The sequence below is a fragment of the Pongo abelii genome, chromosome 15 (assembly GCF_028885655.2).
Source record: "Pongo abelii isolate AG06213 chromosome 15, NHGRI_mPonAbe1-v2.0_pri, whole genome shotgun sequence".
NCBI lineage: Eukaryota > Metazoa > Chordata > Mammalia > Primates > Hominidae > Pongo > Pongo abelii.
This window is the reverse complement of record NC_072000.2, coordinates 32,166,002-32,188,732: the sequence shown is the minus strand read 5'-3', so window position 1 is coordinate 32,188,732 and position 22,731 is coordinate 32,166,002. Positions and strand designations below refer to the sequence as shown.

The following is a 22,731-nucleotide window of genomic DNA, read 5'->3' as shown; positions in this document are numbered from 1 at the left end:
TCTGTCATAAAGTTTCCCAGTGAAATGAAAATTACATTTCTTCTCTCTTCTCTACACACTAGCTCAGGCTGAAAGAATTACATGCTGCAATAACTCTCTGCTCTCTGTGCTTAGAGTTGTCATTACCAAATACAAAAGTCTTTGCCTGGCTTTCATGGCAATTCGTCATGTGGGTGCCTTTCTTTCACTTGCTTTTATATTTTCTTGCCACAAAAGTCTTTTGTAAACACTGGATATTGACTTTAAGAGCTTATACAAAGTCTATTTTAATAGATTTTTGACGCAGTGAGCGGTAAATGGTGTTTGTTGTCTGTAACTATTCCACACCCTTGCTGAAGCTTCCTTGTAGGTGGAGCATACTTCCTCAATCCACTGACCTGAATCCTGACCATGTGGCTTACATTGTCCAGTGAAATATAGGGAGAAGTTCAGTGTGACAGTGAGGAGTGCAGACTTTCAGATGCAATGAGTGTTTCTTCTCGTTGTTCTGTGCTCCTGTCCTGCACCATAAGAGCATGTCCCAGGTCATCATGTTCTTTTGACCAGGCTCCTGGAATGAGAGACACTTGGAGCTGACCTGAACTGGACCTCTAGAAGCAGAGCTGCTGAGAACATCTGCAGAAACATGAGTAAGATATGTGCACTTGCTTTTTGTAAACTACTGAGATTTTAAGGTTGTTACACAGCATCATTATAGAAATAGCTGACTAATATACAACCGTTCTAGAAACCAGGTCTATAATCACAAAACCAATCATAACCCTCAGGTTTAGTTCCTTCCTAGCTAGTGGGCTTTGGGCTAAGTGTTTTGAAGAAATGTTAGATCATAGTTACAAAGGACTTCTTTTATGTGTTGGGAAAGCTGGGATTCTTTATTTAAATATCAAAATGATCTCAAGTTTGTTGTTAGACATATTCCAGTTCTCAGTAGAATGTAAATAGCAGAAACGAGCTACTAGAAATTAGTCTTTTAGAAGTAGAAAATTAGTAGAAATGTGTATAAATTAATTTGATAGAAATTAGGTTTTGTCTGAAATGACTTTCTGATTAAATCTTCTCTGGACAAGATTTCTGGAGATGCATCTTGAGACACACAGACTTTTCCTTGCTTACTCTTACATTGGTTCTTTAGTTTTGGTCTTCTAAATATGAGGAACAGATTACACTTAGATCCTTTATCAACCCTTCTAAGTCTACGAAGCCGTGTTTTCACAGACCATCTAATTTTCATAAGATAAGCTTAGTTTCTTGATTCCTTTTCCAAAACAGCCATTTTCTAAAGGGTTTCCAGAAGGAGTTATTTCTTGTCTCTCTTTTGTGGTCTTTCTAGGGTCCTTTATAAGACCTTATTACTAAAGCCCCAGAAAAGACATTGACACAAAATCAAGTGACTCTTCAAAGATCCATGAAATAGTGTCACAGATTATCTTTGATGTGTGACTGTAATTTGCTAGAGAATCATACCAGGTTAATGGCCTCTCTGGAGCCTATTGAATTTATGCAGATACAGGGCTCTCAACTATCAAGGTCTCAACTGGAAAAGAGAGACGTGGAAAAGCCAAGATTTCATGTTTGTGAATTTATTATCATATTTTTTTTCCACAGTGGATTGAGAAGTCCCTGAGTCATATACTCTACCAGAGAATGAATGATGTCTGGTAAATAAGCTGATGAATCTGACACATAAAAGTACTGAGGGCCCAGTCAAGGCAATATCACTGCCTGTGAAATGCTGAAGAGAATCAGTTGAAAGAGAAAGAAGGTAAACGTATTAGACTTTCAAAAAAGCATATGAAGTAGATTAAGAGAATTAATTGGAAATTATTCATCCAAATGGCTCTCAATAGGTAAAAGTAGAAATTATTTTATAAATCTTTTGGAGGCTAGTGTGAAACATTGTGTCAATAAAAGTAAAATGGAAGGTGGCCATCAGAGAGCATGTTAGGACACTGTAAAAATGTCATATCCTGTCCCTTTGTTCAAATGAGAATCACGTTATCACTGACACTGGAGTTTTTTGATGCCAAATTAATACATAGTTTTCTTATTTGTAGAAATTCTAAATGAGAAGACCCTCACTTCTTTTGATCCTGGAGCATGTGGGCCAAGCCCACTGGATGCCTGTTTTTGTTAAAAAAAAAAAAAAAAAAAAAAAATGTTATTGCAACACAGATGCATGTGTTTGTTAGTGTACTGCCCATGGATGCTTTCATGCTAGAAAAGCAAAGTTGGGTTGTTGCAACAGAGAGTATATGGCCATGAAACCTAAATTTTCTAATATCTGCTTTTTAGGGAAAAATTTTTGGTAGCCTCTGCTCAAGCACAATGGCTTTCACATATTTTGATTATCCTAAGGGAATAATATATTTTACATCCTCACCAGTGCATGAGCACACACATACAAGAATATATCTGGGAAGACACTTCATGCAATAGTTGCTACTCAACAAGCCCTTTTTTTTTTTATCTGTTTAATTCTATTCTGTTTCAGCTTTGAAACAATGCTGCTAACCCTTAGCTGCTTTAAAATATTTCAGCCTCTGCCTCAGGACTATGAAAGCAATATTTTCTGCAAATGTCAATGTCACTCATCTGTTTAGAGTATTGAGTTTAGCTTAGCAGTGCATTTTATATAAAATAGAAACTTCATTATCTTTGTTAATGTTAGCATGCAAACAACAAAAAAGTTGGTGAGACATCTGACATATTGCAAAAAGGGAAAGGATTGAAAGGGACAAGATGCAGTCTATGAGAATATTGGAATGCTACTGACTTAATGACCTAACGTTGTTTACAAGGCTTCCTCAAGAACCCGATTAATTTCAGATGGGTATCTTACATTCTTGAGAATTTTGCTCAACTCCATTTGTTATTGCTAGGTTTTTTATTTGTAGATTGAACAAAGGCTTCACATATAATACATACAGATACAAATCCAAAATAAGATATAAACTTGAATCACTGTCAAATTCTTTACTTTTTTTCGTTGATTCTTTTATTCATTTATGTAGTGAACATTTATTCATTGAGGCCAATCTCTATCCTAAACACCATGCATATCTGTGTCACTCACAATATAATGATATCCTTATGAAGTGTACTGTTCAATATGAGTCAGAAATTAATCAAATAATCACATAAAACTGCATTTGTGAAAAAAGCTATGAAGTTGAGATACATGTGCTATGAAGTACATAATAGGGCAATTTGACCTAGTCAGAGAGGTCAGTTGAGATTTCCATGAAGGAATAGTGATAGGGATAATATCACAAGGAATTTCAGGGCTGAAGAGGACAGGGATGAGTGAGCTCCCACAGTATGATAATGTATGCCCAGAAATATACTCCAGCTTTCTCCTTAAACATTGCTATTTTTTTCATTTCTCCAGCCTTTCTCTGGTGGTATTTACAATTAGTTATTTATCTTTTTTTCCACTGCCTTTTGTCCACAAAATGAAGAGAACATAGTTTAAAAATTCTATTATGTGTCTATTTATTTGAATATTTCCATATAACACACTTTTACATTTGTGGAAATTGTTCCTGTTCATTTGGATTAAGTCCTAGACAGTTTCCCTAAATAGCTCTGTAAATCATCATGAAGACATGACCTTGGTTTTCAATCAGCTTATATTTATGGTTGGGAAATGCTTCCTTGTGAAGCCAATAGGTTCAGAGTCACTGACCAAGGATTTATGGTTGCACTTATTATGACGGGCTTGGACTCTAGAATGATAGCAAGGTAAATCCACTGTAAGAATGGATTTTCTTGTTGAGATCTAAAGCTTTACTTTTTTTTTAATCTATAGAAGTCTCATTTGGTAAGGCAACTGAAAAACAAATCATAACTTTTCTTTTTCATGCTTATTTAAAAGATACCCATCTGCTTAATTTCTGATCCTTAATATGTTGACATGACTAGAATGTTTTTATTTTTTGCTAACATAAGGAATGGAGTAACAAATAGATTTCAATTTATACAGTTTGTCTTTGTAACCATACTCCCATGTGAGTAATGTGGGATAAGCAAGACAGTCGTACAGCTGCTTTGCTAGAGATGAAGAGTAGAATTTTACTGTAGGAAAAATATTGAAAGTGCTAATTTGGTGCACAAATCTATAGCTGGACTCAGTCCAAGTTGACTAAATAGGTAATAGAATAAAATACTAAATAAAGACAAATGTACTAGTAAGTATCAGTAAGTAGTAAGACTGTATTCCAATTTTTTTATCGATAGAGTGATAACATTTTAGTAATTTATTTAAAAAGTTAAATAGATAAAAGAATTTGTGAAAACTGGGTTTCAAATATAAGAGCTATTAATATCCACATGCAGAGCAAGGAGGCTAATTAAATGTTTTTTTTTCATCCTCCTGTACCCCAATGACCTACTCTTCTAAGGAAATGCATAGAACTATAGTTAAGCAAATATAACTTGTAAATGTCTAAAAAAGATTACAATCAATTCATTGACCTAGAAATCTGCTTTACCTTGGGATTATTGCATTAGTGTGTTGCTTCCCTCAGATATGATGTGAGTGTTCAAAAGTTTTCCTTACAAAAGTCAAGACTGGTCTTTGCTGCTAAAAAGAACAACACAGGAAAGCCTTACAGCCCTTTTTTTCCTCCTCTGAGTTACAATGCTAGGAGAGTCATAGAGGCCTGTCACCACGAGATGGCGCTCAGCTTCCGTCTCAAAAGGAAGTGAGTTCCATGTTTTTCAGCCCCTACTTATTACCATTCATTTCAAGGAGTGAAAAACAGTGTTCAGAGAAAAATCTTTGTTAGCACAAAGCGTCTACATTTGTGAGAGACAAAATTATGTTTCTAGTTCATTCAAAGACTAGTTGCTAATCTCGGAATTTTGCAAGTTAACTCACAGGAAGATGAAAAAAAAATCCTACATTTATTGGTTAACTAGGCACACTCATTCGCTTTTTATCAGTCCATTGATGTTTTATGGGGAAGCATGGAAAAGGCAGTTGACATTTTCATGCATTTTGAAGGAAGAATAAAATGGCTGGTTCTCGGCTGTGCTTGTTCACAGGTTTTGTAAGCCGAGGAAATGGATACTACGGTTGTTTGTAAAACCGGATCCAAACAAAGGAAGAGAGCAAGGATGCTTTCCTGTAACACTGACACATGTACCACTCTCTAGAAAAAGGATGAGGCTGCAGAAGAAGGTTTTAGCTTAGCATTTCAATTCTAAAATGGATGGTCCTATTTAATTTTCCACATACAATAACTGTCCTCGCTGAAGAATAGATTAATATTACTAATCTCACTTATGTAGCAGCCTTAAAAGGCCAAACCAACACGGATATTTCTAAAGCAGATTGTAGTCATTTCTGCCGGTATCGTCAATTCCCTACCCACGCTGAAAGTCATTGTGTTGGTAATCTCACGCTATTGCTTCAGTAGGCGTCTGCGTCATTCTTTGCTCTCCGTGAGCTATAGACAGGCATAATGGATGAAGTGATGAGAGGGCACAATGATGAATTAATATCCCAGAGGTCCTAAAACTAGTCACAATGAAAGAAGGCTTTTCTGTGGCCACTGGGTTCCTGGAGTTGTGTTATGAAATGTGATTCTGGGGTTGTCTGCTTACTGGTATCCCTGTGGAAGGATAGAGGGAAGAGTTCCCTCAACTGCAGGAGAAAAAGAATAAGAAAAAGCAAAGCATACATGTACTTGTACTATAACTAAATGGAATCATAACTATATATGTGTAAATATATATATATATACACACACACACACACCAGGTTTTTGTATAAATAAATGTGAAGTTTTCTTTTTATCAAACGTTGTACTAGATAAAACATCTACACTGGTTGCAGCTTTACTATTTGTTTTTGCTTGGCATTTTGTTATAGAAATAGCATACATATTAGTGGTACATTAAGCTGCTGCTTCTAATATATGTGGATTAAGCAGCAGAGATAGCTTTTCTATTCTTTGCCATCTTCGGAAGTGTTATTGTGGAAAACAAAGTCAAAGCAGACATGATGAGCCAATGTCAATTTTGATTATACCTTATTCTATTTGTTCTTTTATGTATTTTCAAACTCTCACTGAGTGCCACCTTACACTAGGCACAGTACGTGACACTGAGCATAACGGCGGGAAAGAGATCACAGTTCCTTCTCACAAAGATGCAGAAATGAATATGACTCTACCTGCAATAGTGCAGTATTACATGAACTGTGGTGGAATTGGAACAGTGGCATTTAGCTCAATCATAGTTATTAGCCTAAAATATTTCAATTAAAGATTAACTTACTACCAAAAATATGTAAAAATCATTTTCTCTGTGGGGACAGGATAAGCTAGGAAAAATGCAAGCTTAGAAAGAAAGAGTGTGAGTGTGCTTCCTTTGTCTGAGAGATTATTCCTTTCTGGCCAGAAGAGGGTTTGGGATGGAACTCGGAAAGAGGAGTGCACAGAGAAGCTTAACCAGTGTTTTGCTATTCTCGCATCATATATTTATGGTGTGTTTTTACAGTTCAGTTTGACCAATTATGTTTTTCTGGGATGAAAATATTTTCACATCCAAACACAAAAATGTAGTTAAAAGTATTTGGGGGAAATATAAATAGTTAAAACAGCCAATTTAGACAACTCATGTACTTTCTTTTCTCCATTCAAACAGATATTTGAGAATTCACTATATTTCACAACTGATTTTCACTCCCTGTATATTGAAACAAACTCGTACATATCTTAATGACATGCTAATCTGAAATAATGAGCCTCATATATAATATTTGTGTCCTTTAAAACGAATACGTAACCATATGCTATAATTTTGTGGTGCTTGTTAATACAAGTAGTCTTCAATTTTTCAAAAACGAGGGAGTAGACACGATAATGTGAACATTAAAACAAATAAATACACATACATTATATAGTGTTTAGTTCATGAGCTGGTTTGAAATTTGCTCCATGATTTTGATAGGTCATCTGTATTTGCTCTTGTGTGAAACACTTTCAACAACCCTTATTGGCAAAGCACTTGGAGATCATTGGTTGAAAAGTGCAACTGACTCTGAGTGCCGGCTTCAGAGCCTTACAATTGAGAGCCATCATAAATTTTATCTTTGCTGGCATAAATACGGAGATCATTTTTATGCAGAGAGGGAGCTCTTTTATTTTGTAAACATTTTTATGCTAGGTGCTTCAGTAATGAATCTTAGATCAGTATAAAAATTGTTTGCAATAATAATCTATATACCAGTCTCTATGTGATGTTCTTATAGCTTTCTCTGCTTGCCCTGGAATAAGAAAGCATTAATATTTTGAAATAATTCTGTATGTATGATTGTCTGTTTTTATGGTAATCAGAGTACAAAAGATAAAAACACACAGGTTTATTTCGAAAAAAGGTGTTTACTTGAGGGATCTTTTCTGATAGCATAGATTTCTGTTAGCTTTTTAAATTTAAACAAGTATTCTGGGATAATATTAAATTTATCAGTCACAGAAAGGGGAGCTTTGTAGTTGTTGGAAATCCAGTTTTATTACCTATCACCCAGAAAGAAAAGAAATCTTAAAGGATAAAGGTAGAAGTAAATTCAATTTTCCTTGGTATCAAGTTAATTTTTTCAATCAGAAGTTCTTTGAGCAGGTGAAGAAAAGACACTAAAGGAATTGGAAGCTATAGTAAAAGCTCTGATGAAGAATACATCATAAATAGCTAACAAACCATAAATGAAAATTGGGTGACTTTAAGGTGGGAACTACTAACAGGCTGCGAGGCAGCATTTGCCCTCTTTTAATGGAAATTTTAAGAGAGGACTTGAGGTGATGAAGGTCATTGAACCGGATGTCAATGGCTCCTGAGTAGTACTCCAGGTGGGCTACTAAGCTCATTCTGAAGGATGATGTAGATTGGGGTGCATCAATCAGCCAGGCAGAAGTCAACTCCCTCACCAGTTCTTTTCTGTAGTAGTTCAGACACTGCACAAAGTACAGGAAATCAGGTCATTTATTTATTTTGGGCTTTTATTAAGATATAATAACAAATTCTTATATTTGTTTGGTGTGTTATATTTTAGAGCCCATTTGCCACCTCAATTCAGTCAGACTATCAAATAAGACATGTTTTAATTTTCCATCTTAATACATATTTCTATGCTTTATGTGATAAAAAAATCAGTTACAATTTATCTGGGATCAGGGCAATAAAAGAAACTGATCTTTTGCAAATACAGTTTGCTCTTATGTATAGGAAAAGTTAGAATAAAAGCCATTAGAGTTGTGTATAAAAGATACATTAGAGTTCCATTTATATCATTGATTACACTGTTTCTCAGTTATACAGTTTTGAAAAAAACACAAGCAATTAATCATGGTAGATTACACTCATTTTGTATTTGGTCAGCAGTAGCAAGCAGTTATTAAGAAGTCTGAGTTCCAATTGTTTCTCTAAGTAATCCTTTGTAATATCTTTTGCTTATGGGATTTCTGTAATACCCTTTAGTAAATGTGATTATTTATATCTAGAAAACATTTTAAAATAGCTCTCACTCTTTTTTATAATTATACTTTTAAATATATTTTAAACGTATTATATTTTTAGTATGATGCCATTAAGAGTCCTGCCATTTGTCTTGTTTAATCTGAATATGCATAATTACAAACCATACGAATTAAAATCACTATACATGCATTATTAACTGGGTAAAATTTAGGAGTAAAAATAAGATTAAAATATTCAGGTAAAATAATTACTCGTAGCTTATGTAAAAGAACAACAAATAAGAACTGGCAACTATTAAAATTTTTATTTTAAAGAAAAGCAGTAGTTATACATTGATGACACAATTTAGTATTGGTAGAGGGCAAAATTTCTATCAATAACAATTCTTCAGATAGAATTTTCTTTAGCAATTGGAAATATTAAAAATAACTTTAGATATTGGCCAGATATATGACATTTATATGACCTACTTGCCAGTATTGAAATGATCCACTGACAAAAAAAGAAGATATAGTATTATGACTTTTATAAGAATTTAAGATACCCATACTTTATTATCCTGTTTTATTTAAACAGAAAATAAGAAACTAAAAAATAATTAGCAAGGCCGGAGAGTATTTTAGATTAAACTGATTTGAAACATGTAGTTTTCCTTTAGAAACTGCAAGCCATTGGCAATATGGCTTGAAATGACTGGCTTAATAATAAAATGTTTCTATCCATGTCTATCAAATTCTAGGCAATTAAATTTAGCCATGCATTTTTGCATTAAACATGAACCATATCAAACTGTAGTCCTTTCAGTGGGGTCCTGATTTGTGTAGCCTTCTTTATCAGTTGCTTGAGGGTTTTAATAAGCTTTTTTGAGTTTAGAGTTTTTAAGGTGTGACAGATGACTCCAAATGGCTCCTCTGTAGCTAAAATTTGGAGCTATAACTTGAACTTAAAATTTGAAGTTATATCTTCAAAATTTAACTACAGAGTATAGTCTGGTTCTTACACCCCCAGCCTCTACCCTCCTCTTTCAAATATCATTCTGTACATCAGACAACTAGTAGACAAGTGTAGCCAACCAGTTTTTCTACAACTTTCATCACAATATTTAAGGTTATCTTCATTTTGGCTTCAGCTTATTTTTCTAGTCCTAAAATATATTTTAGTTTCTTCACTTCAGACAGAGTATCCCATTTACTTAATCAATGCATTTTGCCTTCATACCTTTATCTATATATACATAATTCTTTCTCTGTAATTATCCTGATACTCTTGGCTGTGACTGTTAACTCTACTCATTTTTAAAAGTCTAGTACAAATTTGAACTTCTTATTGAGTTTTCTATATTCAGCCTAGAGTTCAACCTATAGTTACACATTTTCTGTATTTTGATACTTTTGACATTTTGCAGGTGGGTCTGCTTACTGTTCTTCAGCTATTATTTTGTAATCAGGTATCTATAAAATGTCTCAAGCTCTTTCTCCTGCCTTTATACCTCCTTCAATTTTACCAAACTTTTAATGTCAGATCTATGAGAAAATCTGGTCTAGACTTAAGTTACTTAAGTAAAGGACTGTATCTCATTTAACTTTAGATTGCTGACATTTAGTATAGTTTCTGGCATGTCAAAAGTACTTAATGAATACTTGTAAAATAAATGAACAAATGGATTTTCACAATGAAACTTTCCAGAATACACCCAATCAATACCACTTTCCCCCATTCCAAATATCATTCTATTAGAAATATCATTCTATATCATTTCATATAGCCATTCACTTTTTTCATTACCTTTTTTATATAGCCATCTTGATATGGTTTGGCTGTGTCCCCACCCAAATTTCATCTTGAATTGTGGCTCCCATAATTCCCATGTGTCATGGGAGGGACTTGTGGAAGGTAATTGAATCATGGGGTTGGGTCTTTCTTGTGCTGTTCTCGTGATAGTGAATAAGTCTCACAAGATCTGATGGTTTTATAAAGGAGAGTTCCCCTGCACATGCTCTTTCTTGCCTGCCCCCATGTAAGATGAGAATTTGCTCTTCATTTGCCTTCCACGGTGATTGTGAGGCCTCCCCAGCCATGTGGAACTGTGAGTCAATTAAACCTCTTTTCCTTTATATATAACCCAGTCTTGGGTATGTCTTTATTAGTAGCATAAAAACTAACTAATACACATGTAGACTTAGTTCTTTTTTTAATTTTAATTTTTAGAGTTGGGGTCTCACTCTGTTGCCTCGGTGGAGTACAGTGGCTATCATAGCTTATTGCAGCCTCACACTCCTGTGCTCAAGCAATCCTCCTGCCTCAGCCTCTCAAGTCACTGGTGGCATGAGCAACCACACCTGGCTCTAAATTCTTTTTTTTTTTTTTTTTTTTAACAGGAGTCTTGCTCTGTCGCCCAGGCTGGAGTGCAGTGGCACGATCTCGGCTCACTGCAAGCTCCGCCTCCGGGGTTCACGCCATTTTCCTTCCTCAGCCTCCTGAGTAGCTGGGACTATAGGCGCCTGCCACCACGCCCGGCTAATTTTTTGTATTTTTAGTAGAGATGGGTTTTCACCATGTTAGCCAGGATGGTCTCGATTTCCTGACCTCGTGATCTGCCCGCCTCGGTCCCCCAAAGTGCTGGGATTACAGGTGTGAGCCACCGTGCCCCCTAAATTCTTTTTTCATTTTAATATTATTTTCCTTAACTAAATTGTAGGAACTCGAGGATTGATTATTATATATATCCCACAGTGCGTACTTTACCCAGAGTAAGCACACAGTGCATAATTTTGGAAAATTTATTTTTTCATGGTGTTTGTGTTTTCATGTAGTACATATTTTAGATACATATGCACATGAAGATTTCAGTATGTTCAGAAATTTGGAGACTCAATAATTCAGATTATTTATTTATGATTTTAATGCTGCTAATTCATGAAAATTACCGAGGCATCTTAAAAATAAATAGGATATAAACAAGATGATTTACTAAATTGAAGAGAAATCAGAACCAATGAAAAGAAGCTGGGATAGCTACTGTTGGACACTGCAGAATGAATTACTGTGCTTGAGATTCAAATTTAGCTTTGGTTCAGAAAGTAAGGTAAAACAAGAAAAGTAGTTAGGTATGTAGTTACTTTATTCTGAGAAAATACCTTTAAAGATAAAATTAAGCACACATATTCTTCAGGGTGTTGAATTTTTTAATCTGTTATTGAATTAGGAAGGTGTTTATTTCATGTTTATAAAGAAGCAAGATATATAATTGTTCAAATAAACATTTCTTGTGTTGGTCCTCTAGGAAATTTGAGGGCTATTACAAATTTCGGGAAAACCTAATGAAAAGGCACTGTGGGAAAAGGGTGCCACTCCAAGCAACTTTGGAAAGGAATGGAAACTAAGACTGATGGCAAAAGCCCTATAAGCACTCTATGAGCTGATGAAAACTATATTCTAGTTGATAAAGTTGTTTTCCACGGGAATATGGATTAACTATTTTGAACCAACTATACATTAATCCTGGAATTGAAAAATTAAGTAATAGACGGCTGAAGGTGAGAGCCAGTTTTCTCACTTTTGAAGTGGGAGGTTACAAACAAACAAGGGGAGAAGCATGGATGCATCACCTACCTATAAGGTAGGTAATGAATTAGAGTTGGAGATATCAGTATGAATTATGTTTAGCTCAATATAGATAAAAATAGATACATATAGAAATATTTATAAATATATGTGTGTATACTGGTTAGTATACTGGTTAGTATACACACACATATTCTTTTACTCTGAGAGGGCCAAGAGACAAAGATATTCCAGCAGCAACAAGCATATATGGGATCCAGACCTTGTTTCTAAAACCATCCTCCAATGAAAAGAACCATGGCTTCCTGAAGAAAAGACTGGTTGTTGGGCAGGAAATATATAATATAATCCTGGAGCATCTTGTGGTTCCAAAATTTAAGGAAGTATCCAAAGACCCATATACATACATGATCACTCACCCAATAATGAGAGTATGGGGTATGTCAAAGGGACATTTGAGCTTTCCGAAAGCTCTTAAAATGGCAAAATCTAGAACATGTTGAACAATCATGAACATATTTAATCATATCCCAGAGTATCAAATAAATACTTATAAGCTTATCCTGATATAAACAAATGACTGGATAAATAGGTTAATGGAGAAGAATACACAAATATACTCTTTCATAGGAAATTCCAGATAATTTATGTAGATATTCTGCTCTCAGGGAGGTGGAACATAAGCTTACAGTCCTTTCTTATGGATTGGATTAAGTGGCTTCCTTCCAAAGAATGCAGTATGGAAAGGCAGAAAAAATAGTAACTTTATAGTGGAAAAACCTGATAAACACCGCCTCTTCCAGGGGGTTAAGATGAAAACACAACCCTGATGTCATATGCATCCTTAATATGATGTGATAAGAATGGCACTTTACCTCTGTTGTCTTCTTCTTACTCTTAACTTCAGTCTAATCATGAGAAAAAATCAGACAAATCCAAAATGAGAAACATTTTACAAAATACCTGACCAGCACTCCTAAAAACTGCCAAGGTCATCTAAAATGAAGAAAGTCTCAGAAAGTGTCAAAGCAGGAGGTGATGAAGGAGTCATAATGACTAAATACAGTGTCTCATCCTGATAGAATCCTGGAATAGAAGGAGAATATTAGGTAAAAAATAAGAAAATCTGAATAAAGTATGCACTTTAATTAATAACAGTATGTCAATATTGATGAGCTAATCATGACAAATGCAAGAGGCTAATGTAAGATTGGGTGTGGGGTATATGGGAACTCTCTGTTCTGTCTTTGCAACATTTTCTTAAATCCCAAACTATTCTAAAGAAATGAGATTATTAAAAATAAAACTTAAAGCTTAAAATTAACTCACTCTGAAATATGTGCAATCCTGAGTTATGATTCAGATATGTTAATTTATTATCTTGTTACATGTCATAAAATAGGAAACAATGAATACATATCATCCCCATAAGATACTCTCAAATACTAGATGCACTGTCTTAGTCCATTTGTGCTGCTGTAATAAAATAGCTGAAACTGGGTAATTTGCAAACAATAGAAATTTATTTCTCGCAGTTCTGGAGGCTGAGAGGTCCAAGATTCAGGATCAATTAAAGCCAGCAGGGTCAATGTCTGGCAAGCACTGCTTTCTGCTTTAAGATGGAGCCCTGTTGCTGTGTTCTCTGGAGGGGATGAACGTTGTGCTCTCACATGATGAAGGGATGGAAGAGATGGATTTGCCCTCTCAAGCTCTTTTAAAAGATTCTAATCCTATCAATGACAGTGGAGCCTTTATGACCTAATCATTTTCTAAAGACCCTACCTCTTAATACTGTTTTGCTGGGGATTAGGTTTCAACCTCATTTTGGAGGGCAACCAGCTAAGCCATAGCATACACTGAATAATTTTTTGAGAAGGGCTGGATTTCAGGAAAGTTATAGTGAATTTCACCATTGAATTTTTCCAAAGACCTTATATCTTGCATTGACATATAAAGAATCTATAAAGAGGTAGACAGATTTGACTATGGAGACATTTTTAAAAAGTCAAAGAAGATCATAAAGTGATAATGCAAAGGGAAAATTAGGAGCACATATGAGAACATGTGAGATATGAGAACAATCAAGTTAATTTATGGAGCTGTCAAAACATTAATATGAAAATATGAAGGTTCTGTTAGAATATGAAAGAATATGCTCAACCAATTTATAAGACAATAAACAGTCCAAAACTTAATTATATGTTTAATTTTTCCAGGAATTGAATAAATATGGATGCAAAAACCACAGATACAATTGTATGTATTCAAATAAATAATTAAAGATTAATACTCAGTAGTAATAAATACACATTACCATGTGTAAATTCTTACTGTTTTGGGAGCTGAATTGGCATATTTCTAGAATAAAAGTTAAATAAATTAATAACTTTTGACTCTTAGGAATGTATTCATAGAGAATAATTAGAACAAAAATTTCAATTAGGCATGCTTAACAGAGCTTTATTTATAAAAGGGAAAAAGTGGAAACAACCTAGATAATCAACAGTAAGGGGCTGGCTAAGTAAATTAGACTATATCCATGTGAAAGAATATTTTTTCAGTATGTAAAAATTATATTTAAAGCAGATCAATGCTAAGTAAAATATTTAAAGTAAAAATATTTAAAGCTAAATCAATGCTAAGTAAAAATTACAGTATACCAAATTGTATACAAAATATAATTCAATTAAAAATGTAAATCCAAATAATAACTGGAAAGAAATACATTTTAGTAGTGGCTATCTCAGAGAAGTGAAATTATGGTATGATTTTTGCATTTTTCTGCTCGAATTTTTCTCTGTTGGTCATGTATCTATCCCTTTATTCATAATAAGAAAAGTATTATTTAAAGTAAACATACTAATATCCACATAACATGCATAGGCCTCTGTGTGAATAATAAAAAGACACATGGGAAGGGGCTGTGATAAGTCATAGAAGTCTGTAGGAGAAATACGCTTAAATTTTACTTCTTACAAAATAGAGAGACCTTTGCTTTGGAGTTTGGGTTAAAATCCAACATAGTAATGAACTCTAATATAGTGAGAGGGGGAGGATTTCTGTGTGTTTGTTCAATGGTAGGGCCATGACATATGGCCTTAAACTTTCTCCTCTGCTCCCAGGAGCAGATCAAAGTTTTGTGAAGGTTCAGGCTTATACAATTTTGGCAGTCCTTTATAAAAAGTAATGTAAATTTATTAATATAAAGTTTGGCATGGGGGTTTGGAAATGACCCAAAAGAGTAAAGGGTCCTGTAACTGCAGTATTATTAGCCACGTGGTAAATATGTCTCTGTTGTTCCAAAAAGTGAGGGGAATTTTCCGGTAGGCTCCAAATTTAAACAGGTGTCAGCCCTTCCCCTTCATCCCTGCACAACATACTAGGTAACTCAAGGAGGTCTGTAAAACAGTTACAGCCACAGTTGTTTCCAGTACTATTAATACTTTCTAAGTATCATAATACTTTGCTTGCCATAGTTCTTAAGTGTTTAGAAGCACATACAAACCTTTGGGATGTTTAGCAGGTAGTCAAGAAAACTTCATTTCCTTTGTTGTTTGGCTCTTTGCTATGGGATTTAGACTCTCCTAAAATCTCCTGATCCACTTTAATATGAGCTACACATCTCAGCACATAATGCATTTCCAAGAGTCATTTTCGTCTTCTGCTGACATGGTTTCTGGAAGACCTTTTGTGTGTAGACCCTTGCTTTCTGTATGAAAGGCAGGTCATTGGAGGAATAAGAACCAGCTTTCTTCATTTTTCTAGATCGTCATTACTTTTCATTAAATGAAATCAGATGGATTTTTTTTTCAATCTGAATCAACTACCTTAAGCTACTGAAGATGTCTTTAGGCTGCTTCTCAGTCTTACTTTTTAATTGTGTGTGAGTTTTCATGATTTACTGAATCTTTATAGGCACTTTCGTTGGAAGTTGTATAGGCTGCCTTAGATACTGCTAGTAGGATGTTGCTATGGATTCGTGGTTCTGCTAAATAGTTTTTGTTGGTTATGGATGCTTTTCTCTACAGTCTTTCCAAAATAGTTCATAAAGGAAATCTAATTCCAAATCCATCTCCTGCATTCTTGCCAAGTACTTTAAAAATGCAAAGTCTTTACATTCTGGCCTATATTTCCCTTATTTGTGAGTTGACCCCAAATTCACCTTAGTACTCACTCTGCTTGGCATCTCTCCCAGACCTATTTTCCTTTTGCCAGTTTGGCTTGCAATAGATCTTAAAGTATAATCCACTCCAAGAATTACTTCATCAATCTTTGAAAGTTGCTCAGTCTGCACTTTTTCCTAAGCTTGTCCCATCATATATTCCCACTAGGCTGTGCTTTCAGTCCATCTTATGGGAAAAATCTATTGAATTAAATAGGAAATGTGATTTGGAAAGATTTAGGCCTCACTGAGGTGTATGTAAGCTCCTTACTCCATGCTACTTCGCTGCAGAGCTAAGAATCGAAAATTAGGAAAAGGCCACAGATATGTAAAAAATCCAGTGATAGTCTTTTATATATCCAAAGAAATTACTGTGAAAACTAATTTCCAACACATTCTACCATGTACTTCTGCTAAGCTATCTCTTTAGCATCGAGCTAAAAGAAGACTAAACTATATATATATTTCCTTTAAAAAAATCTTTTTAGGAAGCCATAGGTCTTTGGCCTCTTGCTGGAGACTCTTTAAACTTCTTTTCACTGAATATTTCAAAATATAAATGAGAGAAAAAAATTTGAACCTGCAACAAGCAACATCTTCTACCCCCATGGAAGAAAACTGAATTCTATAGCAACATACATTGGTAGTTTGTGTTTATTGCAAAATATAAAGCCCCATGGAATTATCTGTAAGTTCACCGCAAACCATGAGAAAGCTGAATTGACTATCTAAAAAATAAATTGTATATTTGGGGATAGCAAGGTTCACAAGAGGAGGACAACTGTGAGAAAACTCATGAGGGATCAAGAGGCCACAGGAGACTGCAGAATGTTAAGACAGAAAGTGGTCACACTGACTGTGATTGAGGGGATCTTATTTTGAAACATGAGTGTGTATAACCCATCTTAAGTTACCTTCTGTACTGTGCAGTGATTTACTCCACTACTGAAGCCTCAGGAAAGATGTACTAGACAGTGTTTTGTGATAAGTATTGTGGGGAATTTAAGAAGAAGAGTGACTATTTTCTGATAAAATCTTATGGAAATTTTCAGAAATATTGTAGAGTACGTGAAAAAAATTATTAATATTTTAATGAACAGAAGCAAACTCAAAAGACTATCCCAATGGCAGAAGGTGGAATTATTTTTGCAACAAAGTAAATAGTGATTATATAGAATTATAATCCAAAGAATATGATAAATACAGATAAATTCATACTTACATAAATAATAAGTGAATAAGTGAAGGAGAAGAAACCAGTCTTCCTTACAAGTGCATTCCAAAAAATATGTGTAGATGCTCATATCCAGGAGGTAGAGCTTAATTTCATGTCTTTTGAGTGTGAACTAGACTTAAGAAATCGCTTACAAAACATAGAGTATGGAAAGGGTAAACAATGACTTTATGGTGTAGAAATCTGGAAGACACTATGTGAACCAAGAGATCGAGGTTAATATCACCAGTGATAAATCATGTTGATATCATCCACCCCTTGTTTTGATGCAAGAAGAGTGTCACACCTCTGTGGTGTTCTTCCCGAACACCCTATCAGCCAGTTTAAGAATGAGAAAACAGACAAACTCAAATTGAGTGACATTCTCTCTGGCCAGAATTCTTCAAAAGTGCCAAGGTTGTGAAAGATAAGGAAAGACTGAGAAACTGTTAGAGAGTTGAGAAGGCAGAGTGACATACATATGGCGAAGGACAATGTGATATACTGGACTAGATCCTGGAAGACAGAAGGGACATTAATGAAAGCATTGGTAAAATCTGAATGAAGTCTGTCATTTAGTGGCATTGAGCCGATGTTAATTTCTTCATTTTGACAAGTGTACCATAGTTAGGTAAAATGTTAATATTAAAGAAAGCTGGGTAAAATATATATGTCTATTCTCCATATTATCAAAAATAATAATCTGAAATTATTCCTCATTAAAAGTTTACTAAAATATTAAAGGTCTGTGTTACTTAGCATAAACTACTTTAGACTCACTGCAAATAAAAATTGTAATTCAACACTTCAAATAAACACATATTAACTAAGTGATTATGACAGGCAAGTCTTCATTTTAGGTTTCTAGAATACATGAGTGAAAAAATACAAAAAGTACAGCCCTCTTGGGGTGAGGCAGACAATAAACAATAAGTATAGTGAATAAATGCATTTTATTTTGTGTTGGAAGGTGATGAATACTATTGATGTAGTTTAGATCTGTGCCCCTACCTTAATCTCATATTGAATTGTATTGGTAATCCTCAATGTTAGAGGCAGGGCCTGGTGGGAGGTCATTGTATCATAGGGGTGGGTTCTCAAAAATGGCTTAGCACCAACCCCTTAATGCTGTCCTCATGATAGCCAGTGAGTTCCTGCAAGATCTGTTTGTTTAAAAGTGTGTAACATCCCTCCACTTCCTCTTGCTCTGACCATGTGAGATGCCTGTTCCCCCTTTGCCTTCCAACATGCTTGTAAGTTTCCTGAGGCTTCTCCAGAAGCCAAGGAAATGCCCCTATGCTTCCTGTACTGCCTGCAGAACCATGAGCCAATTAAGCCTCTTTTCTTTATAAATTATTTATAAAGAAATTTCTTTTGGCCTCAAAAAGTGACATTTATTGAAAGAAAAAGAAATGATAAGATGTTCATCCCTTAGCTTCCTTCTCTCCCCTTCATGCTGTACCTCAACCCACCCCAAGATTGAACTCTGGATGTGGCTAGGTAGCAGGACAGCCCCCAGCCCCTCAGATGAGATCAGCAACACTGAGGGGCATCTCCTTGATGGAGGAGAAGGTCTCAATATCTCGAAGAGTCCTCTTGTCTTCTTCTGTCACCATGTTAATAGCCACACCCTTATGGCCAAACCGGCCACCTCGACCACCTTTAAAACTGCGATTAACACAAGAAAATTGTCTAAAATAAATTTTGGATTTGATTCAGATAAAATACTCTAAAACCCCTAATCAAGGAGAGAGAAAGAGAAATGTAATATTTGTACATCTGTTCAATATTTAGTGTATCAGATGCAATTGTATTAAAAATATAATTTACTAGACATTTCTGAGTGATTCTCTAATTCTTGCTAAAATTAGCTGTTTGGATCAGACATTAAAATGAACTCATTTTTCAGATTGAAACCTTAAAATTAACACTGAGACATTATATTAATTATGAAATGTAAAAGTTGAGGCTGGGCACGGTGGCTTACGCCTGTGGTCCCAGCACTTTGGGAGGCTGAGGTGGGCGGATCACGAGGTCAGGAGATCGAGACCATCTGGGCTAACATGGTGAAACCCCGTCTCTATTAAAAATACAAAAAAAAAAAACCCCAAAAAACAAAAAAAAAACAATAAACAGCCGGGCATGGTGGCAGCCACCTGTAGTCCCAGCTACTGGGTAGGCTGAGGCAGGAGAATGGTGTGAACCCAGGAGGCAGAGCTTCCGGTGAGCAGAGATAACCCCACTGCACTACAGCCTGGGCGACAGAGCAAGACTCCATCTCAAAAAAAAAAAAAAAACAAAAAACAAACAAAAAAGAAATATAAAAGTTGAAAACTATTTGGTAGATTCAAAAATTAGCAAGAAGTAAACAAATATAAAGTTCTTTTCTCTTTTTTAAAGTAATTTTGGGGTCAGCAAAACATAAATTCTGTAGTGGTTTGATAGAAAAATTTCACCTTAAAATTTCAGCAGTGACAGATAATACCTTGGTTGACAAGTAAGAAAAATTTTAAATAAAATCTCAAGTTATGTGCTGTTGCCCTATCAATAACATTATATTGTTCTCTCATTTTTTCTTTGCCTTTAATAATTGGTATCAAATTTATTGTCTGGATAGTAAATACATTGTTAGTGTATTAATGACAAACTCTTTCCCAAGTAATGATATTATATACACAGTAATCCAGTGCAATTATGACTTAAATATTGAACTAGGTGTTGTAGAGATCATATATAGGAGTGGGATATGAATTAACAGAAACTTATTTTGAATATTCAATGTTATAGAAATGTCTATGCTTATTGACATTTTTGGTAAGAATTTTTGTTAATAAAATGCATTTGGGTTGCTACTTGACTGATCGTGAATTAACATTATTTGTGTTATAGAATGAATTGGAAAAGCAAATACTTCTGTGTTCTACTGTCAAATGTGATGCATTCAAATAAGGGATGTTATGACAGAAAAAACAAATCTTCCTCAACTTGTCCACATCAGTTCCATTCCTTCATTTATAGGGAAGCTTGAGGAATGTTTAGTGAAATGCTGGCAAATAGACTTCAAGAGAAAGTCTAATTAGTAATGTTTTTTCTTCTAAGGTAAGTAGAGAAAAAAGGTAATTATGGAAACCCCAAGTTTCGTTCTCAAATTTAAGCCCAACTTAAATATAGTTTAAGGTCTTTCTTCCTTTAAACTCACCACTCTTACTGCTTTTTGATTTTGTGGTAGTTCATCCATATTAATGTACCTAATGACAGGCACTCTGAAAAGGTGAGAATGAATTCTTTTCCTTTGACATATCAGCTGAGGATGATGGTACAAAGCATGTCTCTCAATGTGTATCTGCATGGACTCCGGGTCTGAGAAAATGATATATACTTCTACTTTATGCCTGCAAGATTCAAAAGGCCTTTTCAAATATTCATGTCTTTTTCTTTTTCCTTTTTATTCTCTGCCGGTATGTGTTATGTGATGAGAAGAATGTCAGAGTCTCTGGAGTCTTATCTTTAAGTTTTAGGCTTGCCTGAGGGGGGAAATATATTGGAAATTTGCTGGTCGAGCTGTTCACATTTTCTCATAACATGTCTAATAATTGCGATGCAGTTTATTCAAATAATTTAGTCAGGATTTGCATACTTAGCATGATTGACTCTGAAGTGAGTTATTGGGCAGTGCCTGGCATTCAATCAGTAACACCTGAGGAGAACATTTCCTTTGTGTTGCAACCAAGAAGAAGTTAAAAAAGGCACAGAGAAGAGGGATCTTTTTTTTATAAGGGGAATTCTGATCATTCTTCTCTGATCTTGTTTTCAACTTGTGTCTTAATTTCTTCATATTTGATGCCTCAAGTTAATAGGATTTGTATTGCCATAGGCACTATTGCCATTTCATATGCTATATTAGGGAAGTGGAGTTGCTGATCAGAAACGTGATAATGCAACTTCCTCTTCTTTCTAAATTAACCTTGGAATGGAAGGGAAATGCATTCATGATTTTGTTATTATACTCACTAGTATCGGCTGTTGTTTGTCTTTTTATTTTCTGTGGTTTTGAAAACTTAACATATACATTCATGGAGTATATTACTTAGTGTCTTTTTCTTCTATCACGTTTCTGGACTAACCTTTGAAAAAATATTTCGCTTTTAATTTTCATCAGCTTCTGAGGCTCATCTATCTCCAAATCAACCAGGAAAACAAAAGTAGAAGAAAATCACCAGGTGTTGGGAAAATTATTTGGAGGATGTTAGCCAGATTAACCTTTACATAATAATTATGAATTAGTAAAGTTTCTCTTCCATAAAATCCACACATTTAGTGAGCTTCAGAGAACATAGAAGAGGAAAGAGAAAATGACACTGAAGTGATGTATTAGCCATGGTTCTCTAGAAGGACAAGACTAATAAGATAGACATATATATGAAAGGGAGTTTATTAAGGAGTATTGACTGACACAGTCACAAGGTGAAGTCTCACAATAGGCCATCTGCCATCTGAGGAGCAATGAAGCCAGCCCAAGTCCCCAAACCTCAAAAGTAGGAAAACCAACAGTGCAGCCTTCTGTCTGTGGCCAAAGGCCCGAGAGACCCTGGTAAACCACTGTATAGGTCCAAGAGTCCAAAAGCTAAAGAACTTGGAGTCTGATGTTCAAGGGCAGGAAGCATCCAGCATGGGAGAAAGATGAAGGCCGGAAGACTCAGCCAGTCTAGCCCTTCCACGTTCTGTCTGCTTTATTCTAGCTATGCTGGCAGCTGACTAGAGATTGTGCCCACCCAGTTTGAGGGTGGGTCTGCCTCTCCCAGTCCACTGACTCAAATGTTAATCTCCTTTGGCAACACCCTCAAAGACACACCCAGGGACAATACTTTGCATCCTTCAATCCAATTAAGTTGACAGTATTAACTATCACAAGTGCTTCATCATGTTATAATAAAACAGAATTGTGGCTTCAAGGACCCGCAGTCTTTAAAACTACCCAACACAAAAGATAAAAGGGAACTAAAACTATAATTTCCCAAGGATTAACAATATAAGCTTCATTCTAAGTGAAGTAAATAATTTGTCAACCTCCTCTTCATACTGAATGTAACCATACTAGGATATAACATGTGTTGGAAAAGTGATTACAAATGACTCAAATCAGTGCCCTAAAATTTCAAACAAATTACCACTATTGATACATAAGGAATCCACATTGGGATTAGCAGTATTATTCACTTATGCAAAAATATCTTTTCACATGAGGTGAAAACATAACCTCTGGACACAGTCTCTCTTTTAGGTTTTCAGTGGGAATTGTGCCTAAGTGATT

At 35.0% G+C, this 22,731-nt stretch overlaps 1 long non-coding RNA gene across 2 annotated transcripts in view; it reads right to left on the bottom strand.

Annotated features, from left to right (window-relative positions):
- The window catches only part of LOC129049732 (uncharacterized), a 100,944-nt gene that overhangs the window by 57,236 nt on the left and 20,977 nt on the right, over window positions 1-22,731 (bottom strand). The window contains exons 2-3 of one of the 2 annotated variants that reach the window (XR_010136947.1): window positions 12,921-13,131; window positions 7,369-7,958 (exon numbers count right to left, since the gene is read on the bottom strand). The exons of the other annotated variant lie outside the window; for it this stretch is intronic. This is a non-coding gene — a long non-coding RNA (uncharacterized LOC129049732). Of the gene's footprint in view, window positions 1-7,368; window positions 7,959-12,920; window positions 13,132-22,731 lie in introns of those variants that run through there. 2 annotated transcript variants of the gene reach the window in all.